The sequence below is a fragment of the Cupressus sempervirens genome, chromosome 1 (genome assembly GCF_028749045.1).
Source record: "Cupressus sempervirens isolate cs-2001-9-10 chromosome 1, ASM2874904v1, whole genome shotgun sequence".
In the NCBI taxonomy this organism is placed as follows: Eukaryota; Viridiplantae; Streptophyta; class Pinopsida; order Cupressales; family Cupressaceae; genus Cupressus; species Cupressus sempervirens.
In genome coordinates, this window is record NC_143118.1 from 176006912 (window position 1) to 176033710 (window position 26799).

The following is a 26799-nucleotide window of genomic DNA, read 5'->3' on the forward strand; positions in this document are numbered from 1 at the left end:
GTTACAAATAAAATAGTGAGATTAGAAATCTATGATGATGTTTATGTTTGTTGCAGAGGAAGGATTCAAAGGAAAAACACTAGAGTGTAGAGCCAACACTTTAAATTACACAAGCTAATTTTTAATAGGGAAATCATCTATATTCTATAGAGGAGTAAAATGAGTAGGCCAAGTGTCTTACCAATTCAATTAGAGATGTCTCCCTCTACATATAGTGTCTTACCAAGTCCAAAATCAGGGTAGACAATTTAGAGTTGCTATTAGATTTTATCATTGACCCACTTGAGAGATTTTCCACCAAATTTTATGGGGGGGGGGCGGAGAATTTATCGATGTGTAGGGGAGAGGACCCAATACTTGAACATGTTCCAATGGTTGTTATAGGAGTTGTTAACTTAATACCCACACTCGTCGATTTAATATCTAATATTTTTGACAAGATGTTGTGAATTTAAATTTGTTCTTACTAATGAGACTACCCATATTTTAATGAAATGTGTCCATTTTTCCCAAAAAAGAACCAATAGTGTGATGCCACATCAACTGCACAAGTATGGGGGTCTCTAATGCACTACAATTTGTGTCACTATTTTTTGGGGTTCTTTTGGACACCTTAGAAAAAAACATGTTGATGTGGCACCATATTTGATGATGTGGCTATGAAACCTTAGTTAGAAGTAGTGGACTTTCCAAGTAAGCTATTGTAAAAAAATGGAAGTAATTTGAAATTTCCACATAGCATTATGACAAGCATGAAGTTAGTGTTGAAAATATAAGAGTAACTAAGAGGGGGGTAAATCAATTACCACTAAAATAAATCCTAGATCCCTTAGATGTCATCAATTAAATTTAGATCAAGAAAGCTGATTGCTACTATTATGCTATAACTCAGTAAATGTAGAGTGTGATTTACTTTTAGCTAATCTTAAAAATATTAACAGTGATTAATTTGTAAGCACAAGAGAAATAACATGAACACATAAGACACCAATATTTAACATGGAAATCCAATATGGGGAAAACCACCAATGTAACTAGTTAGTATTTTTCACTCTTCTAAATTGAGCCCCATTAGAGCCAACCCAATTAAAGGTTACAAAACACACTATTAGGTGTGACCTTGTTAGAGGATTTAATCACCCTATTAGAAGTGGCCTTAGAAGAGGTTTAAAATAAATTCAATAGAACTATCACCTTGTTAGAGGATTTACAATTGGCTTTTAAACCAACTTTGTTAAGAGATTTTAGATTAGTACTACACTGGTTAAAGTGTAACAATGAAATGACCTAGGTGTGATGCAACTGAATTGCTAATTATAGATCTCTATTATGCTCCCTACTTGATCCTTCTTGATCAAATAATACTTTTTTGCTCCAAAAGAATGCTTGCTTATTCTTCAAGTTTTCTCTCACTCTTTCCTTCTTAATTCAATCAACACACTTGCGCACACACTAAAAATCTTAACTTGACCTTTCATTTATACCATCTAGATCATCAAGTTGGCTCAAATTCAAATTATAATAACCAATAATCATCACCATAGTCAGCTAGAAACTATACTTAAAATAATTAAGCTTCTTATGCCAAAAAAACAAAATCCTCCATTGTTAGACCCTGCTCAAAAAATATTGGTTTTGAGATGATTTCCTATGTTAACCATCTAAAGCTTGGTTAACACTACGAACTTACAAAAGTCCTTTTGTAACTGAGTGAACATGGTGAACACTAACTCTATCCAACTTTCCTTTCCTAACCATGTGAACTTGGTTAACACTATTTTCTACTTCAATTCCTTCGATGCTTGAGTGAGCTTAGTCGACACTATCTTCACAAAGTAATCTCCAGGAACACTTAATAGACAAGGAAAACTATCTTGCTAACCAAGTGAGCTTGATAAGCACCGACAGACAATTGATATGACATTTGTGTGACATCGAAGACAACACACAATTACAAAATTGTATCCAACACTTAGGGTACTCAACTATTGGATCCTCTCTCCTATAGCATATGTAGGACAAATGTTGTGAAGAGTAAAGAGGAGAAAATAATGGTTAGCTACAAGATAATTTCATATATAATATATAATATCATGATAGAACATGGGCACAAGGTCATAAGTGGAAGTGAGGAAGAGGGAAAAGAGGAGATTAAAACCATGAAATGTTCAAGAATGAAAAAGAAGATGTCAAAAAATGCTTGTGTTGTACATAGATAAGAAGCTCACATTGGGATCTTCTGTGAATACAAAGCCCTCGTACACAAAACCCTATATTGATGAAATGCCAAAAATGCTCTCGACTTTGTCAAATGCTCCAATAGCTATTGAGTAAAGTAGGTCTATAAAATTTGATGATAGTATTAAACAGGTGTTGGGTTTAAGATTCCAAAGAGTATTGAGGCAAAGCCCAAACCTAGAGTGGGAAATAGATCTACGTATGCTTTAGAATTGATTAGTTTTGTGAATGACTTATCTAAAACATCTATCTAGTTGCATGAACACTGCAAGAAGTCATTACAATATGAAAATGAGCCAATGGATGATAAATTTCTTGGGTAGAAATAATCTAGATCTCTTACAACCATTATCTTCTTTGAATGAATTTCTTTCCTCAGGGTTTGAATGCATTATTTTCATTTAATAATAAAGAACATTTTATAGATCTAAAATGACAAGTATAAACAAATATCCATTCTCATTGGTACTTATGCAGGTGTATCATATGCATATCTCATCATCCTTGGTAAGCAGGCAGGTAGTGGGAGCTTTTCTTATCTGCAAAATATATCAGGGGAAGCATTAGTATACGGGAAGCATTAGTTGAACTAGAAGCTTATGATTTTTATTTATTTATTTATTGTATTATATATATAAATAGGTTGTATTAATATAACTAACTAATTATAATATGTGTATTAGTTAAAAATTATATATATATATATATATATTTTTTTTTGTTTTTTTATTTAAAGTTTTTAAGAAAATAATTTTAAATTTTAATTAAAAATTAATGTATGTAAATCTTATTTTTAAATAAATTTAAAAATTAGCATTAAAACTAAAATCCAAAGCCAATGTAATTTTACATATAAGTGGAATCTTTCTATTTTTACTTTTACTTTTTATATGAACATAATTACATATTTTAAAATAAAAATGTTCTATTATTTATTTTCTATATATAAAAGAGAATGTTTCTATTCAATTATTCTTCATCTTTCTTATGTAAATCATTAGAAATTTTAAAATTTAATTTATCTTCTAATTTAATGATTAAAGAAAATTGTCACCTGTTTCAAGATTTTGTAGACAAATTATTCAACTTAAAATATTTTTTACTAAAGCAAAACTTAAGTTTTTCTATGAAAAAGATTTCTATTTTTACCTATGATAAAAATATTTTATTAAATGGTGCATTTGAATATTTTTAAAATGGAAAAGAAAATTGTCACTTTTTTCAAGATTTTGTAAACAAATCATTCAACTTAAAATATTTTTTACTAAATCAGAATTTATATTTTTTTATGAAAAAATATTTCTATTTTTTTCCTATCAAAATATTTTATTAAATTGTACACTTAATATTTCTAAAATACATTTCTCTAATTAAAATAGGAATTTTTTTTCCAACTATTCATTCTAGAAGTACTTATCAACCAAGACGCTCATAAGAACATGAATGAACAATTTTGTAGAGAAAAGTTTGATGGTTTGATTTAGAAGTTGGCTTCTTTGTTATTTGTATTGCTTAATATTGATGTCAATTTATAATCTTTTGAAATATAATCATTTGTTTTCTAAAATAACACATAAATGAATGGATTTCAAGATCTAAAACTTATATTTCAATTTTTTCTTGTTTATCCACCTTTCCTCTTCCTAACCATCAATAAAGGTCATACATTGTTAATAAGAGCTCTGACATATATCTTATTGTGTCCATGCATGTCATAGTATTATACCACAAAATTTTGATGCTTCTGAAGATCATTATATCTAAAAGGTATATTTAGTTAAATCCTTGAAAACTAATGTATAGCTTCTTAATCACATCCTACATCATACAAAAGCCTAGTGATCTCTAATAAAGCAATGAGACATTTGCAAAGTGTACAATGAGATAGAAAATTCAAAGAAGTTACATGCAATGGATTTGCAAGAACCCCTCATGAATTATTGAATGAGAAAAATGATTAATAAAAAAGCTAAGAAAAAATCAAGACTAAACTAACAATTATAAAATATTACAATTCATCCTAGTTTAATCTATATTGTTTAATATTGCACGCAAAAAATTGAAGAATAAGATAAATGCTTAAAATCTCTAAGATGCTCAAAGAAAAATAAAGTTAGAATCCTTTGAAATGAGGTAGATCTCACCCTTTTATAGATTGTAGAAATGTTTGAGTGGTTGAGATGTAATAGTGAGAAATGGTGGAGATTAAATGCTTGGGACCTATGTCCTCATAGTTTTCAAAGTTTTCCAAAAGTGTGAACTTAAGTGGTGTCATTTTATTTTATTTTATTTAAGAAATTGATTTTAATGTACATTTTAGAGTAGGGGATTTAATTTATTTAATTAAAAGGGAAGGGGCTCTTTTAGTTAAATTAACATAGGATTAGGTGATTAAACTTTAGAATTAAATCAAATTAATGATGTTGTGATGAAATGAATTAATATTTAAATGATGAATTTTGTTATGAAAATTTAAATTAATGCATAATAAGGTTTAGTATTTAAGTTAATTTAATTTTTATGATTGCTAGCACTTAATTTACTAAATTTAAAATGGGTGATTACAAGTATTAGCACCTAATTGTATTATAATAATAGTATTAAATATATGAAGAATAGAATAATCTTTTATTAAAATGATAATACAAAAATATTATAAATACATGCATGAAATATGATTAAAGCAGTAATATTCATCTATTTAGTCATATAAGTAATCATTTATTTACTTATTTTTATTTGTGTGACTAATTATTTAGTTATAATTGTATGTGATAGCCAAACTAGTCATTTATTTAGTCATTTAAACTTTTGATTTACAAGAAATTAATAAAATTTTGTCTATTTTAGTCATGTGAAAATCCGTAGAAGCTGAGAGAAGAAGGAATCAATGCAAGTCAAATAAATGTTAGTATGTGCCAAGTAAAGTTTAGTTGGTGCCAAACATTAGTAAACTTTAGTGTTGGTTGAGTAACAAAACAATGTGAGTTATGACTGACAAAGCATGTTGATGTCAAGTGACAATAAAAGGGTTTGATCATAGATTTATTGAATCTTAGCTGACTAATTTGAATTCTTGAATTGTGTGAAGCATGTGGGAGATAACCATGATGAGCTAGTGGCATAGAATTCAAGGTAAACCATTTTGAGGAAAATTCATGAAAGATTGAAGAAGAAGTTTCTAGAAGGGACACAAGTGAAAAAGTGGATAGATTCATTGAATCCTACCTAACCCTAAAATGGATGATTGTGATTAAGTGAGAAAAGATCTAAATTCTCTATTTATATAGATGACTAACTAGAAGCAATAATTTTCATGTGTATTGCTTCACCTATTGGCTAATTAAAAGAGACTATAGTTTGCATACAAAGAAGAAGGCTAAAGGGAGTGAATGCTTGAAGGGTGAAAAAGCTATCAGAGCTAAAATGTATGAATACCGAGTAGAATGGAGGACTGAAGTACAGATTTGTAATTCGCAAGAAATTTATAAGTTGTTTTATTAGATCAAATCTTGTTGTTTCTTTCTAACGATTCTAGCAGTGTGGAAAAATCCTTTGGACTAAGGTTGACCTCAAAGACATTTATAAATCCTCTAACAAGGTGATATTCTAATGGAATGTTCTAAAGTTCTCTAAAAAGCTTCATTCCTAATGGGTGATTAAACCCTTTAACTAGGTCACATTTAATAGTGTGTATTCTATCCTTTAATAGTGTTGGCCTTTCACAAGGCATCACTTCTAAAGAGTTTGAATTGGTAGCATGTTACTAGTGGTTTTTTTCAAATTGAGTTTCCACACAAAATCTATGTGTCAAATTATGAGAATGTTCTTATGGTATTTCATGTTTACATTTTTGCAAAGTTATTTTGACATAGAATAGTAATCTACAAAGTTAAGTCATTGTATGATCTAATGCACGGATGTATATTGAGGTTTTATGGATATGTGTATACTAAGCAATGAAAAAATTTATTTGTAAAATTGGACCTTGAGTAACAGATTCACACCCCCACTCTCAATTATTCTAAAGAAATCTAATAATTAGTATCAGAGCATAATGCTTGTGAGGATCTGTTTGAAAGTACTGAAAGCTAGAGATTGGAGTGTCTAAAAGAGAGGTACCCAAGCTTAACAAGGAGAACTTCCTTGTATAGAAAAGTTTGATAAAGTTAAACCTAGGAGGTCTTGGAGACTATCCACAATCTACCATCACCACTGAGCATGTTGATCCTACTGGAGCCCTAACTATTGATGATCTAAAAAAGAAGAAAGAACACAACCAAACAATGTTGGAGATTGCCTCTACCCTAAGTTACTCTGAGTTTGATGATATAAAGGATTGTGACACTACAAAGGAGATGTAGGATTCTATAAAAACTATTTATGGAGGGAATAGAAATCTTTTGAGAACCAAATCTAAAAGTATTAGAGGTAAGTTCAATGACCTAAGAATACAAGAACGTTAGAACATTGTTCAATAATGTAGTAGAGTAAAATATGTTGTGAATGATATTAGAGGAGCTAATGGTGTTATAGATGATGGTACTATAATTACCAAAATATTAAGAACACTATTGTCTATCTATTCCATTAGAGTTTCTTCCACACAAGATCCAAGATGTATACCTGGTAGTAATCTGACACTTGAAGAATTGATGGGTGGGCTCACTACTTTTTAACTTTCTAATTTTGATAATTTGAAGAATGAAAATGGTGAATCTACTTTCAAAGATAAACTGTCATTAAAGAAAACTATAAAGGAAAAGAATAACATCAAATATGTTTCTAGTGACAATGATATAGAGGAAGAAGAAGTAGAGAATCTTGAAGCATTGTTGGAAAAAATATTTCACAAAGGAAAATGGAAATTTAAAGGTAAGCTACTTATCATGTGCTTTAATTGTAATGAGGTTGGGCATATTACTACTAGATGTCCAAAGAAAAAGAACAATAGAGGTTGAGAAAAATATAGAAATAAAAGAGATGAGCACAACAAAGATTACAAAGATAAAGGAAAGAAGTCATGCTACATTGCTAAAGAAGAAACTAATGCTGGGTTTGATGACCATGATCATGAAGTTGTATATGTTTCTATGAAGGATGATTTTAATGAGGATGTGGAAACTACACTAGTATCTTAAGTGAACAAGAGTGATAGATGGATCATAGATAGTTGATATTCACATCACATGACTAGAGATAAGAGTAAGTTCATTACCCTTGATTACTACAATGGAAATAGTGTAAGATTTGGTAATGATGTGCCTTGCATCATAAAAGGTAAAGAATCAATCAAATCAATAGAAAAGATCATGTGTGAAAATGCTTATTATGTAGAAGGTCTTAACTATAATATGTTAAGTGTGTCATAGCTGAATAATTTGGGTTGAAAAGTTGAATTTGAGAACAAGAAAGAAAAGATCTATGAAATTGATTGGAAAAGGTGATCAAACTAGAGGTAATCTATTTTCTCTTGAAATCAATGATGCTTCTTTTCTTGTTGTAGAATTTGATGATGTGTGAATATGGCTCAAAATGTTGTGTCATGTTAACTTTGATAACTTAGTTAGTATTAATAACATGAAAAGAGTAAGAGGTTTGAATAAATTGAAGAAACCTAACAATAAGATTTGAAAACAATGTTAGTTAGGCAAGATGACAAAGTCTAGTTTTAAAAGTAAGACTCATTCCTCTAAAGAAATTCTAGAATTAGTTCATGCTAACTTGTGTGGGCCAATTAATGTAAAAAGCTAAAAGGATGACAAGTACATTATCCTATTTGTTGATGATTATTCTAGGATGATGACAATTATGTTTCTAAAATAAAAAATTGATGTTTTCCAAATGTTTAAGTCATACTTGGAAAGAGTTGAAAAGGAGACTAACAAAAGTTTGAAATGTCTGAGATCTGAGAGAGGTGGAGAATTTACATCAAATGAGTTTTCAAATTTTCTATAATTATAGAGCAATCAAGAGACTAACTTTTGCAGGTATGAGCCCTCTAGAAAATGTGATTTCTGAAAGGAGGAACAAATCTATAATAGGTTGTGCTAGAAAACTCATGATGGTGAAGAATATTTCTTTGAAATAATAGAGACAAGCTATAAGTATAGTTTTCTATACCCTAAACTGAGTACAAGTCAAGAAAGGTAATCATTCAACACCTTTTTAAATATGGTATGGATGCTCAACCAATGTAAGATATTTTAAAGTATTTGAAATCAAGTGTTATATTCTTAAGGATTTTAGAAATGGTAAATTAGATGCTAAAAATGAAGAATTTATATTGCTTGGCTATTACACAAGAATTAAAGTTTATAATTTTTTAAATACTAACAATAAAAAAGTTGTGGAAAGTGCAAATGTGAAGTTTGATGAATACACAAAGGTACATGAAGCTGAACTTATGAAGGAAACTAAAGAATACAAACCTTTTCTATACTTTTATGAAGGTATGCCTACTGATAAAGATGTTGTTCACCAATTTTTTCACCAATTACATTCAAGAATCGAGTTGCATTTAGGAATTGAGTTGCATTCAGGGACTGAGATGCATTCAGAAGTTGAGTTACAGACATAAGATGAGGTACATTTTGATTCTAATATTAGTCTACATGAAAAGAATACATATCTACCTAATGGAGAAGCACATACTGACTTTGAAGTTGATAGACCAAATGAGGAAAGAAGAGCATAACCAATATTTTCAAAGTATGTCAAAAGACAACACCTTGCTAAATAAATTATTGGAGATAAATATGCCATACCAATGACTAGGAATATATTGAGAAGTGATACATGTTTGTTGAGCATACATGATCTTATGTCAGTGAAAGATTCATTTAGGAATGAACACTGGTATAAAGCCATGAAAGAAGAGATTTAGAAGATTGAGAAGAACAAAACATAGACTCTAGTACCTAGGCTAGAGAAGAACAATGTGATTGGAACCAAGTGGATGGAAAAAAAAGAGTTAGATGAGAATGTTGAAGTAACAAGAAATAGGACTAGATTATTTTGTAAGGGGTACGCACAAGAAGAAGGAATTGACTATGGAGAAATTGTTCCCCTAGTTGCAAGATTGGAAGTAGTAAGAACTCTACTTTCATACTCCCCATACAAAGGTTTTCAAAGTTTATCAAATGGATATGAAGTTAGCATTTACAAATAGTATACTAGAAGAAGATGTTTACATAGAACAACTAGAAGGATTTGTTGGTCCAAACAACAACACCATGGTATGTAGGCTACATAAAGAATTAAATGGTTTAAGGAAATCCCCAAGAGCTTGGTATGAAAGGTTTCACAATTATTTTGTGAAGATTGGTTTTGAGAAGATTGATGATAACAACAATCTATATGTTAAGATAGAAGGAGATGAAGGTATTTTACTAGCTGAATTTTTTGTGGAGGATATCATATTTAGAGGTCAAAATGCATTATGTAAGTAATTTACAAATGAAATAAAGAAAGAATTTGAGATGTCTATGTTTGGAGTAATCAAGTTCTTTGTTGGTTTGCAAGTATATCACATGAAATATGGTATTTATATCACTTAGTCTAAGTATGTAAAGGAAATTCTTTTTTTTTATAGTTTAGATGATATAAAACTAGTTAGCACTCCTATGTTCACAAGAAAAAAATCTTCAAAAGATAATGACTCTACCAAAGAAAATCAAACATTGTACAGGTCTATGATTGGTAAGTTACAGTATATAGTACATAGAAGACCTTACATTATATTAGCTATTGGGATTGTTGCAAGGTTTTTTGCCAATCCTAAGGAAAATCATTTGATGGCTATAGAGAGAATTATGAGATAACTAAAAGGAACAGAAGATTATTGTCTATACTAAAAGAAAATTGACAAGTTTTACTTAAGAGCCTATAAAAATGTTGATTAGGATGGAAATGTTGATGACGAAAAGAGTACGAGTGGTAGAGCATTTTTCTTGGGAAAGAGATTGGTCACTTCGAACACCAAGAAATAAAATTGTATATCTCAATTTACTACTGAAGCTAAATATGTGACTGCTACAATGAATTGTGTGAATATGGTATGGATCAAACAACTACTCAAAGGTATGGAGGAAGAAATTGTTGAACTGGTTTTACTTTATTGTGATAATACAAGTGCTATAAATATATCAAAGAACCCTATAATACACAAAAAGACTAAGCTCATTGCAATCAAGTATCATTACTTGAGAGAGTTGGTTCAAGACAACGAAGTGACGATGGAATATGTGAATACAAAAGAACACATAGCTAATATATTCACAAAATATTTACCTAAGGATACACATTAATCTCTTAGAGGTAAGCTAGGGGTGATACCTCTATCCTAATCTACTTAATAAACTCAAGTAGTGTCTTGCATCGATTGAGATGGATATTGTATCTTACAACTTGATGCAATGGATCTTACTTTAGGAGCTACCTAAAGTAATGAAGGAGTATAATTAGAAGAGTTATACTCACATGCAAGGTGACAGAGGGAGAACCTAAATTGATTTAATCTACATAAATAGGTGAAAATTCTTTGGCATTTTTGTCAAAGAGGGAGATAATAAGAAAGAGGGAGAGAGTGAGAAAGATAAATATCTATGATGGATAAATTAGATTAGAGAAATAAAATTAGACAAAGATTTTCAAAGACAAGACAAAAAGTTAGAGGGAGAAGACACATTGAAGGTAATTGACAAAGCTTACATTATCATATATAGAGGAAGGACATATATTGATAGAGGGAGAATTTTTCAAAGATGTAATTTTATTTTTGGTATTGTTATTGATATTGGTTTTCCATCAATGCCAAAGAGGGAGATTTTTGAAAAGAGATTAATTTGAAGTATGTAATTTGTAATAGAAATATTCATTATTTTTTTAATGATGTTAAACCTAGTACCTATTGGTGAGATGATTTCTTTTAGGTCTAAATTTTTTCATCTAGTTGATTGATGAAGATGATTTGAAAAGAGAAGATAACAAGAGCTAAAAGAAAGGTTGAGTTATTTAGTGTATAAAAGGAGCACTAAGACCAAGTAAGAAATTGATAATATAGTGTATTATTTATCTAATTAAGTCTAGAATGAAAGAATACTAAAGAAAATACTAGAATAAGATCAAGTAAGAAAAGAGTCTACCAAGCCTTGTGAAGAAATCAATACAAACTAAGAAAAAAAAAAAAAGGAGCCAAGTGAAAATTAGTAGAAGGTGAGCAAAGAAGCAATTGGTCCAAGTTGATTGAATGTTAGTATGTGCCAAGTAAAGTTTAGTTGGTCCTGAGTATCTATAAACTTTAGTGTTTTTCGAGTTAACTAGTGTTGGTCGAGTGACAAAACACTATGAGTGTTGAGTGATAGAGCATGTTGATGCCAAGTGACAGTAAAATAGTTTAATCAAAGATTTATCAAATCTAAGATGACTAATTTGAATTCTAGAATTGTGTGAAGCACATGGAAGATAACCAGATGAGTTGGGGCAGATAATTCAAGGAAGTTTGAAGAAGTTTCTAGAAGGGACCCAAATTAAAAAGTGGTTAGATTCATTGAATCCTACCTAATCCTACCTAACCTTTAAATGGAAAACTGTGATTAAGCAGAAAAAATCTAAATTCTCTATTTATAGAGACGACTTGCTAGAATCAATAGTTGTCATATGAAAGAACCTAAGGAAGACAAGGAGTCCAGTGTATTGCTTCATCTAGTGGTTGATTATAAGAGACTGTAGTTGGCATACAAATAAAGAAGGCTAAAGGGAATGAATTCTTAAAGGGGAAAAAATAATTAGAGTTAAAGTGTATGAATGCCAAGCAAAATGGAGGACAACAATAGAAATCTATAATCTGCAAGTGAGTTTGATTTGTTTTCTTAGACCAAATCCTAATGTTTCTTTCTAACAACAATACTAGTGTGGAAAAATCCTATGTTCTAAGGTTAACCTTATAGTCATTTTTAAATCCTATAACAAGGTAACATTCTAATGAAATGTTCTAAAGTCCTCTAACAAGGTTGGCCTTGCAAAAGGCATCACTTCAGAAGAGTGAGAATTGGAAGCATGTTACTGGTGGTTTTTCCCAAATTGGAGTTCCATATAAAATCCTTATGTCAATTTGTGTGAATGTTCTTATGGTATTGAATTTTTACATTTTTGCAGAGTTATTTTGATACAGGATAGTAATCCACAAAGTTAAGTGATTGTATGATCTAATAGATACATGCATATTAAGGTTTTATGGATATGGGTCTACCAAGAATTGAAAAGTTTTATTTGTACATCTAGATCTTGAGTAATTTATTCACCCTGCCCCCATTGATTATTCTAAAGAATTCCAAAAAATTTCACATATGAATCTTCTAGCCCTAACTTGAAATAGTAATGCATGATGCAAGGAGCTTAACCAAATGAGAAATTTCCATATCTTTATAAGAATTGATAATATACGTCCCTATAAGTAGGATTGATTCACTAAAAATACATTGGTTGTTCATCTAATAGACCCAATCAAGGAAATGATCCTAGCCTAAATGTACCATAGTTGAATTAGAAGACAATGGCTATGTAGATGGGGAGAAGATCATCAATGTTATCCCAAAAAATAAACAATGGACTATTTTGGTTGGACATTACCAGTCTTAAGAAAAATTGAGGGTTTGATGTAAGGAAAAATGAAAGAATTTCTATTTCAGCCCTTTTAGTTTCCCACACTTGTGCCAAAATAATAAGGTTTTAAAAGTTCTAATTCAAATGATTCCATCTGATTACATGTTCATTATTGATTCCAATACTATCAATCTTTCTGATATTTGATACAAAATAGGAAAGAACAATTCAAATTTTATTAAGATCTTCAACCATACACCCAAGAAGTTTCAATTGTCACTAAAATCACAAATGCTAGCCATGGAAATTGGTAATTTCAATAGAAATCAAGAGAGAACCTAGTGCTTCAGCAGATTTTCCATCTTTTTTCTCCCACACCTTTCCAGCTACTGATGCCTTTCCCTTTGACATCTCATTTTGTTTCTTATAAACTTTGTGAGCATAACAGACCTAAATTTTGTTTGCTTGTTTTCAATAAAATAAAATAGAGATCTTTTTTTCCATAAAAAAGAACATGTGCAAAAGAATAGTGTCATTTTTAAACGTGGTAAGAGGAACTTTAATTTTTTTTTCATTGTGGTTAGATACCTACTCTAATATATATATATATATATATATATAGACATAGACACAGACACAAACACACATAGACACAGACACAGACACACACACAGACACAGACACACACACACAGACACACAGACACACACACACACACACACACACACACACACACACACACACACACACACACACGCACACGCACACGCACACGCACACACACACGCACACGCACACGCACACGCACACGCACACGCACCCGCACGCACACACGCACACGCACACGCACACACACACACACACACACACACACACACACACACACACACACACACACACACACACACACACACACACACACACACACACACACACACACACACACACACACACACACACACTCATGAAATAACTATTTTATCCAACTTAATCATATAATTAATAAGCTAAAAACTCTGTTGTCATAAATGCAACATTTCATCACTATCATCCCAATTCATCTAAACATACAAGGATTGAGTGAGAGTAAAATGTAACATCATTTAAAAATTAGAATTCTGAGTGGTGTGTGTGGGTTGCAACATCATTTGATTCATCCCCTTCTAAGAGGCTAACCCTCTCTACCTTTACCACACTCTTGTCCCATGAAGTCCTTCAACCACTTAGACACTCATAAAAAACAACTAGTTTGTACCAAATATAATATGACTAAATACAAACATTAAAAAATATAATAATGAATGGAATAACAAAACATCACATAACATAATCATATAAAATGAAATACATTATCCCATACATCTATCCATTGAATTAATATTTTTTTAATCTTAATTAATCCACTTATGTTATAGAACGAGGAAATATAGCCTAAATATTTCTTAATTATTGTTCAAACAAAAAGGTTGACCTATAAAAAATTGACTTGATCACCACAAAAGAAACCAACAAGGCATGTCGACATGTGAGCCATGACATAGGGAAACCCCCTAACCCATTTTCAACATCCTCTTAAGACATCCCCTTAAGACATTAGTTCTTGATTGCTTATTAGTTCTAGTTCAATTACTTATGATAAATTATTGAGAACAAGCTACTTCTATCTACATGTTATATCTATATTTTAATATTTTCTTTGACATGCATGCTAAATTATTTAAATGCATTCATGTTTTTATGCAACTTTTATTTTCTCTTATGTATTATTTAATATACATGTTTTTATTAATGCTAGGAGCAAGGAGCAGAGGCTAGGAGCGGAGGTGAAGTCACGAGGTGTAGAGGAAAGATGAAGTTTGGAAAAGTAGCAAAGAGAAGAGAATGTGCCAAGACCAAAGGGAATTAAAACTTGAAGTTTCTAAACAATAACAAAATGCACTATCATGGTAGATTGAAGAAATATGAAAAATCTATTTCGTTTAAAGATAAGAAATATAAGAGTAGAAAAAAAGTTACATGGTAACAAATTTAGAATTAGTTAGGTCAGGGTTTCAATCGAAATTAGGCCATAAAGACTTGAGGAAATGATTATTGGGGTGAGTGATTTGATTTCCATCAAAGGAATCCTAACTTCATTCTAGTTTAGAATTGAAGGTATTTTTCCAAATTTTACCCCAAAAGAAAATGGGGATACTCATAAGTAATGGTTAGAAACTAGGAATAATCAAAGAAAGGATGGAAATAGATTTGATAGCCTTGAATTGTGCCTCCCAAGGATCCAATTTTGATCCCTTATAGCTTTGGAGAAAGAGTGGTGAGTATACAAACTAGAATCATGGAAAAGTTTAGTGGAATAGCTAAACAAATGATATGTATTCATAAACTGGGGTAAGAAATGACCTACATTTCCTAAAATTTGTAAATGGGTTAGAAAAAATTGGGGCAAAAGTGTCTCCATATCAAAACATTGTCCAATGCTTTCTTTCTCATAATCATGGGGAGTGCTATGGAGAAATCATAGATATTGATCAATGGACTATATTAATGGATGAAGTGCAAATTTTTTTAATGAAAAACTAGATCCCTAATTTTGATCCAAGTAGGCAAAGATCAAGAAAGTCCCCATTTGGATACAACTCTATAACCTACCACATGAATATTGGAATGATAAAATCTTAAAATAATTTTGAGATGAAATCATGTAAATTTGGATATAAAAGAATGCCAATGGTAGCCCACCTATAAGAGCTACTCAATCATTTGGGAAATGTAATGTTCATAGTTTCTCAGGTGCACTATATTCCTCTTGGGTGGAACAAACTCCACCCTATGGGTGTCATTATGAGTGTAGCTCTTTGGCACGTCACTCATAGATGCCTTGCTCCTAGGTCCCACAATTCTCTCCTAATGGATGGGATGCTTGGCCTCATCCCTATGTCTCTTTATGGCATGGTGTTGGGTGGTCTCCAACTACTCCTCCTTCTACTCCTGCCTGTGCTAGTTGGTTAGGTTCTCTTACCTCTGATCCTAAGTCATCCTCCCCTCACCTATTGCTAGCTATTTTTCCTACCAAGGTTGAGGGAGAACATAAAGAAACTACTATTGCTAATGATGGGTGCAGTCTACCTAAGCCTCCCTCCAACATCGTAGATCATTTTACTTATCATGACCATCAAGATCCACCTCCATCAGTTGGCATTGCTATGGCTACTTGAGGCTAATATGTTTTTTTTTAATGAATAGTTATTAGTTGATCATGTATTTTTACCATGTAAACTCTCATGGGGTGATCTTGTATCCCTTAGCCCCTTTTTTGTTAATATGTAAGTTTTATATTTTATTTCATAAAGAAAGGTTTGTTCATTAAAAAATAAATTGTGTTGGAATTCTTTTAGAATAACTAAGAGGGGGTGGTGAAATAGTTATTCAAGGTCTAGATGTACAAATAAATTTTTCCACAATTTAGTGAACACATAAAACTTGATCATGCATGCATTCATTGTGTGTTAACTAAAACTGACATGTTACTATTAAATCAACATGCTAAAATGTAAAGCATAAAACACAACATATACATCAACACATTTGACACAATGATTTAATGTTGAAATCCAATTTGGGAAAAACCACTAGTAACATGCTACTCCTATTTCACTCTATTAAAGTGATGCCTTGTTAAAGGCCAACCCTGTTAAAGGTTACATTACACACTATTAAATGTGACTTGGTTAAGGGATTTCAATCACCCTATCAACAGTGAGTCTTGTAAGAGGAATTTAGGCCATTCACTTGGAATGCCACAATATTAAAGGATCTTCCAATGACTATTAAGTCAACCTTACTCCAAAGGATTTACCACAGGATGATACAATTGTTAGAAATTAACAATAGAGCTTTGATCTAATACAACTTACAACCCTACTTGCAGATTATAGATCACTATCTAGTCCTCAACTCTACTTGGCTTCCAATATTTGTAGCTTTGATAGCTTGTTCACCCTTCAAGAATTTGTCCTCTTTAAGCTTTCTGATTTGGTACACCATTGTAGACCTCTTCTCTTGAGTCACTTGATGAAACAAACCCCCTTCCTTTTCCTTATCAGATTTTTGCATCCAAACTCTCTAACCTCTTTGCTTCATGACCAAACATCCCTACATATAAGAAATTAGAAAAAATTTCCCACTCATTATCCATCACCAAAATTAGGGTTTTTGATGGATTAGGTAGGATACAATGTATCTACCCCATATCTTGCCTTTTCTAGAAACTTCTAGAGTCCATTTGAATTTGCCTCAAAAATAGTTTACATAAGATTTTGTGCCTCTAGCTCATTAATCTTATCTTCCTCCTAATTGAGAATTTCTAGGAAAACAAACTTGTCATCTTTTATTTGGAAAATATTTGATCTTTTCATAATGCAATAGCTTGGAATTATCAATTTACTGATGCTCGACACATACTGTGTTACTCGACATCTACTATAAAATCACTTAACATCAACTGGATTTTATTGGTTCTCAACATCAACTAAATTTTACTTTTCATCTACTAACTTACTCAACATCTACTAACTTACTCAACATCCACTAGAATTTTCTTTCATTCAGCTCCAACTATCTTTTTGCTTGGCTTGCACTAACTTTTCTCAGCACCTTCCATCAACTTGGTCAAGCTTGGAAAATGAACTTTGATCAACCTCATTCTTCTAAACATTCTAAGTGTAGCAAGTCATTTTGTAATCTCAAGTAGATCATCAATACATTATGTTATCAGTATCTTAACTAATTATTGCACTTTAATACATAATCATAACTCAACCTTTCCTGTAGGTACTTTTGTTACATCTTGTTGATCAAATCCTCCTCATCAATCAACTAAGTGATAGTGCTTGAAACATATAAGCAATTATCTTACTAGCATGTAGTAGGTTTGACATAAGTGACAAAACAATGATTGAAACACATAGTCTTCTTCAACAATCTTTCTACTCAAATAATCCTTTCAATCATATATCAACAAATTGAAGATAAATTAGGTAAATTTAGTAATACATATGAGACCATAGAAATGGAATATTTTAGCATGTATTATTTTAGTTTTATTATTTAGATTTCCCATCCAAATCTTCCAAAGATCATTAAAATTAGTTCCCCTAAAGGGATTTGGTAGCAACAGATCCAAGTTGAAGAATTTATAGATCAATGCAATATTTGTAAAGTAGGGGACATGGGGAGAATGAATTCCACTCTAATATGAAGGGAAATGTGAAAAAACCTTATAAAATCACCTTTTATTGAATATAGAGATTGAAAATCATGGTTCAAGCTTAACATAGAAAGAACCTCCCACCCAAGATCAATTCTTAAATAGGGTAGGTGGATCAGAATTTGGATCTAATTGCAGATATCATGGGTGGTTTTGACTTTGCCAAGCAGGGTGAATCAAATCCCTTGCAATCATCTCAAGATAGGCCAAGAAATATTTCTAGTGAAGCTAGGTTTGAAGTGTTGTTAATCATCACCAATATATATATATATATATATATATATATATATATATATATATAATTTGGAAATTAGAAGTTCTCTTAGACCTACATGAAAGAAGTAGAGGCTCTATTTTAGACAACTATGAAAAGGATCTCTTTTTGACTCCAACCCACATTGCGACATCATTGGAATTGGTAGATGGTTCCACTTAGGAGACCTATGGGGAGGAAGACTTCCTAGGGGTATTAAAGGAAATAGGAATTGAAGAATTTTGTACAATATCACAATTAAAATGGAAGCGTTGAAAAGAAAATATGAGTAATCAAAAGTCAAGAGGGAAAAATCAACCTTGACACTTTTAGAAGATGTTGGAAACATAAGGAGCCAAACAAAAATTTGAATGGGAGAGGACATGGCAATGAGGAGTTTCTCACACTTAGATCCTTCTTTCTCTATCCAAGGCTCTCTCTTAGCTTTCCTAGGGTTCTTCCTTGATAACCTACTTCAGAGGATCTTTTCCTAGTCCTCTTCAACATAGAAACTCTCCAATAAATTCACATTACACTCTTAATCATTCAAACCAAAAATATGAAAATTTTTAATTATCATGAATAAAAATTCACCAAGGGCTCCCAATATGAAAAATCAATTTTTGTCTCATCCCCTCAATGTTCTTGAACATTTCTAAACCATTCTTCACCATCTTTCCAAGTCCTAGACTTCAAAATTGCAATATTGTTCATTTGGGCCTTGTAGCCCTATGAGCCTCAATTAGGCCACCTAAAAAAAAGGGAATTTCAATCACATAAAAAAATTCTCAATAAGCCATGGTGATTTCTTCTAGACTTTGATTCACAAAAAACCTAGTCTCAAATATTTTCTAGGTTACAAACTCCCACAATGTCCTTACAACACTTTACTAGAAAACCCTATTTTTTGAGCGTTTCTAGGGAAGTGATAGAGAATTATTCCCTGCATGCTTTAATACTTTAGCCTTTGGACACTTTAATCCTTCTATTTCATTTCCCCTAGCAAGATTTTTTCATGCCAATTGAGAAAACTCATCAATACCTTCTTGCAAGCATCTCAGTTCCTAGCTAGAAAACTCCAAGCTTTCCTAGGGAAAACTTGAAAAAATAGAAAAAAATTATACTCCACCCTCTAAAAATAATATTTACATAATTTTTAAATCCTACTTCTTGAATCCCAAGGGCCATTTGGTTTTAACCATGGGCATTCAAGATATAATCATTCTTGTTCAGGCTACTATGTATAGATCGACATGAAATACAAAAAAAATTAATTACCAAAACCTATTAAAATGGGTTAAAAACCCTAAGAAAAGATGACATAGATCAGTCACATGTTATTTGGTAACTATTCCATGCAAAACAATAGGTCTTATGCCAAAATGATGTTTTTTGTGTATTTTCCTGTTCTTTTCTGATGAACAGTCCATACAATACAAAATCCAAGCCGTCAAAAAATGGTTGATCTATCCTTAAATAACTTGTTTATAAATATCTAGAGCATCACATTGAATCCCAGACTTCTATAGTGCTTATTCGTAAATTTGAGGAAAAATTGTCATTAGCAACTTTTTGCAATTTTTGTAAAGGTGACTTGCAAACACCTCAAACCTATCTTTTTTGACTAAAATCCACCCATATTGATCCAAAAACACCAACTTTGATCATAGTTGGCCATATTAGGACCTTATAGCACTAACCAGGTCTTCACAACTAAACCATGACCATCAGTTGTACCCAATTTACTTTCATACACTCCAACACACCTTAGGATTTTATGAATAGTCCTTATTTTTTCAATGGTTAGATAGGCCATTTGCAAGCTAAAACTCCTATTAGGGTTTTCATTTCCCTAAGGTGTTGTTGCACCATACTCCCCTACAAGGAAAAGACCAAGTTACATGTGGAAAGAGGAACTCTAACCTAATTCTATATTTCTTGAAGTCACTCTCTGGAATCCATGTTACTTTAGCTTTAGGGGTATCCTTCCATTTTATTAGGTTCTCTTTGTAGACATTTTTACTAGTACTCCTTTTAACCCTAAAGTCTAATATTCCTTGAGCTTGAGGCTATAACTATTCAGGTACTTGTAGCTAGGTGAAAGTACAAAGTTGTGTCACATTTTTGGCTGACTTATCAGAATGACTAAATTTGAGTATTGCAATCCAAATATCAATTTTGATCAAATATTTGATCTAGATCAATTTATTATGGCTAAGTTATCTATGTTCTCACACTTTTCTAATTGAAAATGTCTATTAAATGCATGTTTTATTCTAGTTTGCATCCATTTACCAAAGAAATTAAATTATTTTAGAAAACTAACATTTCAATAAATCTTACTATTTTTTATGATACTGTTTTAGTAACATATGAACACAATTTTATAGAGATCAAATTCAAGAATATTTTCATATAGAGTCTATAGAGTTTTAACTAAATATAGTGTATTGCAGTTAAAAATTTCTACAAGAAATTACTTAACACTTGAAAAGATGTCGATTTTGAGAAAGAAAAAATATTAAATCATATCAAAAAATTAATTTTTTTATGAAATTCTAAAGGAGAGAGTCCTCCTCTATAATGCATAATTTTTCTTTTGGTTAGAATAGGTTTGTTTTGAAATTTGTGGTGAGAGATGAAAGCTATCATTTTCAGGTGAGTTAAAATTTGAATCATTATAAAAGATAAAATATATGTCTAAAGTCCTTTCTTTAAGATATTTCTCTAACTATATATGTTGTCTATAACATAGTCTGAGTTCAAATAGAAATAAGTTTATTTCCATATAGTTTTGTGGTGGGAACTAAACTCCTAATTTTAAGCATTTTTTAGCAACTAAAAAAATATTTATAAAAATTATGAAAATGTATCAATTCTTATTCCAAATAATTATTAAAAATTATAATCATAAACGTCATCCATTTCTACACATTTCATTAATCTACTTCATTTTAAAATTATAAATAATAATACCAGTTTTATGTCATTGAAGATGAAGAGTTATACTTTTGTTAGCCTTTTTCTTTACAAAAGGGTGATACAAGTTTGTGCTTTTACCGAGCTCTTCCACATCCTTGTGCAAGTTTGTCTAATACTATACCTCATGAATAGATGGACCTCTGTATGGTAATTGAAGATGGGTGAGATTGACATATCCTTGTGTAGATGACTTGATATGCATTTTCACCATACTTCTCTAACACCTTACATGGTCCAATCCTCTTCATTTATCAAATTTTAGTTGGAATTCCCTTCTTAAACCTAGATTTATTCAAGAATTACATTACTAAGTATCCTATTTGAAACTATAATTCTCTTCTTCCCTCATTTTTTTTTCTTTTAATTTTTTATTAGCCTCTATTAATATCTGCTTCAATTGATCATGCACCTCCTTCATTGACTAAGAAAAGTCATTGGCATGCCCACTGACCTTATTATGTCCTAGTAGCTCACTAAGCTCCATAACACCACCTAGATGTGCACCATTTAAAACTTAGAAATGACTTAGTCCCATGGTTCTATTTGTTCTATCATTATAGAAAAAATTTACCTGAGGAATAACTTCCTCCCAACTTTTCCCATACTCCTTAGTCAAGCATATTAGTAGATTTTCTAAAACCCTATTAATTACTTTTAGCTTTTTGGCATATTCCACATTGTTTTACATACTTTCTCACATCTCTTTGCATTTTAGGCCAATAGTAGAACCTTTCTACTAGATCTAGGGTCTTATTGAGGCCAAAATTTCTACTCATACTCCCATTATATTTCTCCTAAATACAATTTTCCCTCATAGACCTTCTTGGCACACACAATAGGCATTGGCATAAATACATATTTACTATTTACACTTAAGTTTTCTTAGGTTAATCCATTATTTTATTATTTATTTTAGTGAGACATTTAGGAGTTTGTGTACCTTTATGAGTTGTCATATTGACAATACAAAAGTAATCAACTCTAATTCAACACATGGTTCTTACAACATTGGAGTTTGCATCATTCACTAAGTTATCATGTAGACAACATAGTTATTCACACTCTTTTTTTAGCACATGTTGTCTACAACATTAATTTTCATGCTACACCACTCTAGGCTTTTCCTCTCATCATCACACTTACTTTTGTGCTTAATGGAGGATAACCTATATCTAGTGGACATGTGACTAGTTGTATGACTTATCATGATGTTGATTCCTAAGCATTCTAGACGCATCTCAGAGGATTGTATATATAGGCACTCCTAGTGTACTTTAATTCACATTGAATAGAATACATATTGATATTCTAATCATACTCTTTCTGGTCTATAGTTGTACTCGTGTTTGAGTTTTTTGGTCTTGGGTGAATTTTTCCCTAAGAAAAATTCTTACATGGTATTAGAGCTTGGAGAATCTCTCTTCACATAGCCATTCAGGACCAATGTTGCTTCAACACCTCGACTTGGATCTAGAGTACCGCACAAATTAGGAGCATCTAGAGCCAGAATAGACCTCACCATTGTGTCCAAAATGTTGATTCAGTAAAGATCAACACTAAATTCATTTACCCTACTCCAAATTCAATTGTGAGGCAAAAAAAATTTCAAATCAATACTTGAAGGCCCTGATTTGCAAGTTCAAGTATGATCTTTTAGATCTACAATTTTAATTTTTAGATCTTATTACTTCTCTATATTTTCAAATTCTACATTTTTTGATTTTTTTTGCCTAGTTAGGCTAGCAGAGAAAACTTTTTTGCACAAGTACTAGGCATTCATATTCCAACCCTGCAAAGTGGAATATTCGAATTGGTGGGAATTTTCAAATATTTGATCAACTAATTTATAGCAATTGAATTTCCCATTCGGTAGATCGTACATATTTTGACAACGACCTAATCTGACACACTTAGAACCAACTGACATATCCTCTACAGACTTCGACGAACTAGCAGCTCTGTCAACCTTGTGGCCAATGCTTTTATTTTAGACTTCACAAGCTTTTCTATTTAAAAGCGAGGCAAGTTCATCCAATAGTCAATGTGGGATTAAAGGAACTCATCAGCTTTTACATAGCCTAGCCATTGACAATCAAGGCTCCTATCAACTATAATGCTATGAACAACTCTAGTCTTGCACACAACCTACTTTTTTCTAACACATTACACTACAAGTATAGTCTAGCAATCCTTTATTACCACATTTGACTCTTTATTGCCCCATATCCTCCACACTCTACAATTTTCCTTCATGAAGACCCTTGAACTATTTGACATCTGGTGCGACACCATATCACTCTCAAACATGTGGCCCCCAACCATTTGACTAGTGCTCTCCATGTCATAGCTAAGTTGGAGCTTATTTGTTGCCAAGTAAGCTACCAACCATATTGATATAGTCACCTACCACATGGCTTGTCCACATCAATTGATATGTAACTTTTGCCACATCATCAACTGTATGATCCATATCAATGTATGACCTTGCCATGTCATCCTGATAGGTTGTTTTTTGATGATGTAAACTAGACATGAGGTTAAATGTGATGGCCATCTGACCATCGTTCCAAGGCATTTTCTAACTACAGTAGTAGTTGTTTGAGCATCAAATTTAAACATGTAGTTCTCCTTCTAGACCCCTCTTTAGATGCATTTTTTATTTGGTAGCCCAACTTTGAGAGGCCATAACTTAGTCATCTAGCCTCCAAATTAGATGCATTATTTTTAAATTTTGGACAGAATTTCTTGAGCTTTTTAGTGCTGGTGTTCTCTTCTAGTTTTTGTGGAAGAATTTTTTAGAAATTGCATTTTTAACCAACTGTACCTATTCAATCTTTTATTTTGCAACTTCAAATGCTCTATGAAGGCTCATCTAAACATGAGAAAAAGTTCTATTTTTCTTGAAATTGCATTTTTTTCATCTACTTTCCAAATCTATAGTAAGATTCTGGGTTTTATGGACAAAAATATCACTTTCAGAACTAAGGCTTTTTTTTGCATTGTATTGCTTTGGTTACTTTTCAAAATTTTTTTACATCTAAGCTATAGTGCTTAGTGATAGATTTAGGCCTCAATAGATAGTTGTAAAAAGAAAAATCAAAAGTTCACTTTGTTCATTTTAACAAGTGGCCTATTGTACATGCACTACATATAAATTGCCAAAAGCATTTTTTTTAGGGGGGGTCTTTTGATTGAGTGAAAAATGGGTATGTGAATTATGCTTTTGTGTCTCTCTTTTGTGCTCTTTCACTTTTCTACATCATGGGTTCACCTAAATGTCCACTTCTAACTTCACATAATTATTCTACTTGGAAAGATATTGCATGAAGTAGATTAATGGAAAAAGGTTTAAGTCTGGATGTTGATGGTACAATTCCCAAACGTAGTGATGCTAAAGAACTCATTAATTGGAAACAATAAGACCAACATGCTTTAGGAATTATCAAGAATTTTGTACATAGAGATCTCTTCTTCCACATTTCTAGTTTCAAGGATTCCAAACTTGCATGGGACAAAATTGAATCATAGTATGATAAGGTGGATGAGGAAAAGGATTTTTAGATTGAGGATAATATCCTTCTATTTGATCCAAAGAACTTTGGTGCAACTCAAGATTACATCAACAAAGCCAATGAGTATAGGGCACTACTTAAAGATTGTGGTAATTCCATGAAGGATGAAAAGTTGATTCATCACATCCTAAAGAGGCTACCTTCAGAGTATGCTTCCTTTGTTTCAATTTATAATACTAATAGGTTAACCATGAGAAGTGCTTTCCAAAATCCTACATTTGATGCATTTGTAGAGATGTTGATTGTTAAACAATCTCATTTGATAGATTTGGGACTTTTCACAAAATCAAAGATCAAAGCATTTTTGGCTAGTGATGAGCACCAATCAAGTCAAGGAGGAAGAAGTTCTAACAACAACAAGAAGCAGTGGAAGTAGAAATCAAAATCTGAGAAACAACAATCCTCCTCACAACAAGGCAATTATTCTTCAAAAAATAAGGGAAGTAATGAAAAGAAGAAAAAACTTTTCTATTCATAATATGAAAAGGAAAATCATGATGAGCATCATTGCAAAACTAAGAGAATTGATGTGTTGGAAAACCTACTCAAGAAGAACAAAATTCAAGTGTTAGGTATTTCCAAGAATTCAACTCCAACCTCTTCAAAGGGAAAAGGGTGAGCACTAATGGAAAACATAAGTTCTTCTTCAAAATGGATTCTTGACTTAGGTGCCTCCTATCATATAGGTTCTTCAAAGGGAGAGTTTTCTTCATTAAAGTAGTCATAGGTACCACACATCTTTGTGGGAGATGATATTAAAATTGAAGTTGAAGGTAAAGGACATGTGGAGATGGAAAATGGGGATTTAAAAGATGTTATCTATGTTCCAAACCTTAGCTCCAATCTACTCTTAGTTTACCAAATCACTCACCTTGGAGATGATCATAAAGTTGATTTCCTTCTAGATTTAGTGATGGTGTGTAGTCTTAGAGATGATTCATTGGTTGCAGTGGGGAAAGTCAATCATGACAAGAGGCTTTATACATTCTCCCACTTGGTGCCTAAGTCTCCTTCTCAAGCCTTTTTAGCTCACTTTACTTCACAAACCACATTATGGCACAAGTGGTATGGTCATCTTTCCTTCCGCTATCTTTAGCAACTTTGCTCAAAACACATGGTGAATGGTCTACCTAACAAAAAATTTTCTAAGGGAGAGTTTTCATCATGTTTAGTAAATATGTATCTTAAGGTGATGCATGAAAAAAGGAAGTCTTCTAGAGCACCAGTTGTTCTCCAATTAGTTCACATGGTTTTAGTAGGACCTTTTGCAATGACTTCAATTAGCCAAGGCTGCTACATCCTTACTTTCGTTGATGACTTTTCATGTTTCACATGGGTCTACTTCCTTCATCACAAGAATGAAGTGTTGGATAAGCTTCAAGACTTCAAGATTCATGTTGAACAGTAATCTAGGAAATCCATCAAGGTTCTACAGATAGACAACGAAAGAAAATATGTGGACATGAGACTTAAAGAATTTTGAAAACTTGAGGGAATTAATCTTCACAATCCAACAACATTTAGTCCACACAAGATAGATGTTTTAGATATGATGATTAGGAATCTTAAGATGATGGCAAGTTGCATGATTCAAGACTATTCTCTCGATCCTACACTTGAGGTTGAATCCATTAGCAGTGCTACTTACATGTTTAATAGGTCTCTTCATAATGCCCTAGATGGGTAGATTCCTTTTGAGGTATGGTGTGATAGAAAACCAATTTTGAGTCACTTCAGAGTCTTTGGTTGTCTAGCATGGGCAAACCTATCTTCTAGGGGATGCAAGGAACCAACACCTAGGCCTTGTACTTTTATCAATTATGAAGACACTGTAAAGGCATATAGACTTATGGATCCTAAGACTTATTAGGTTTTTATGGAGA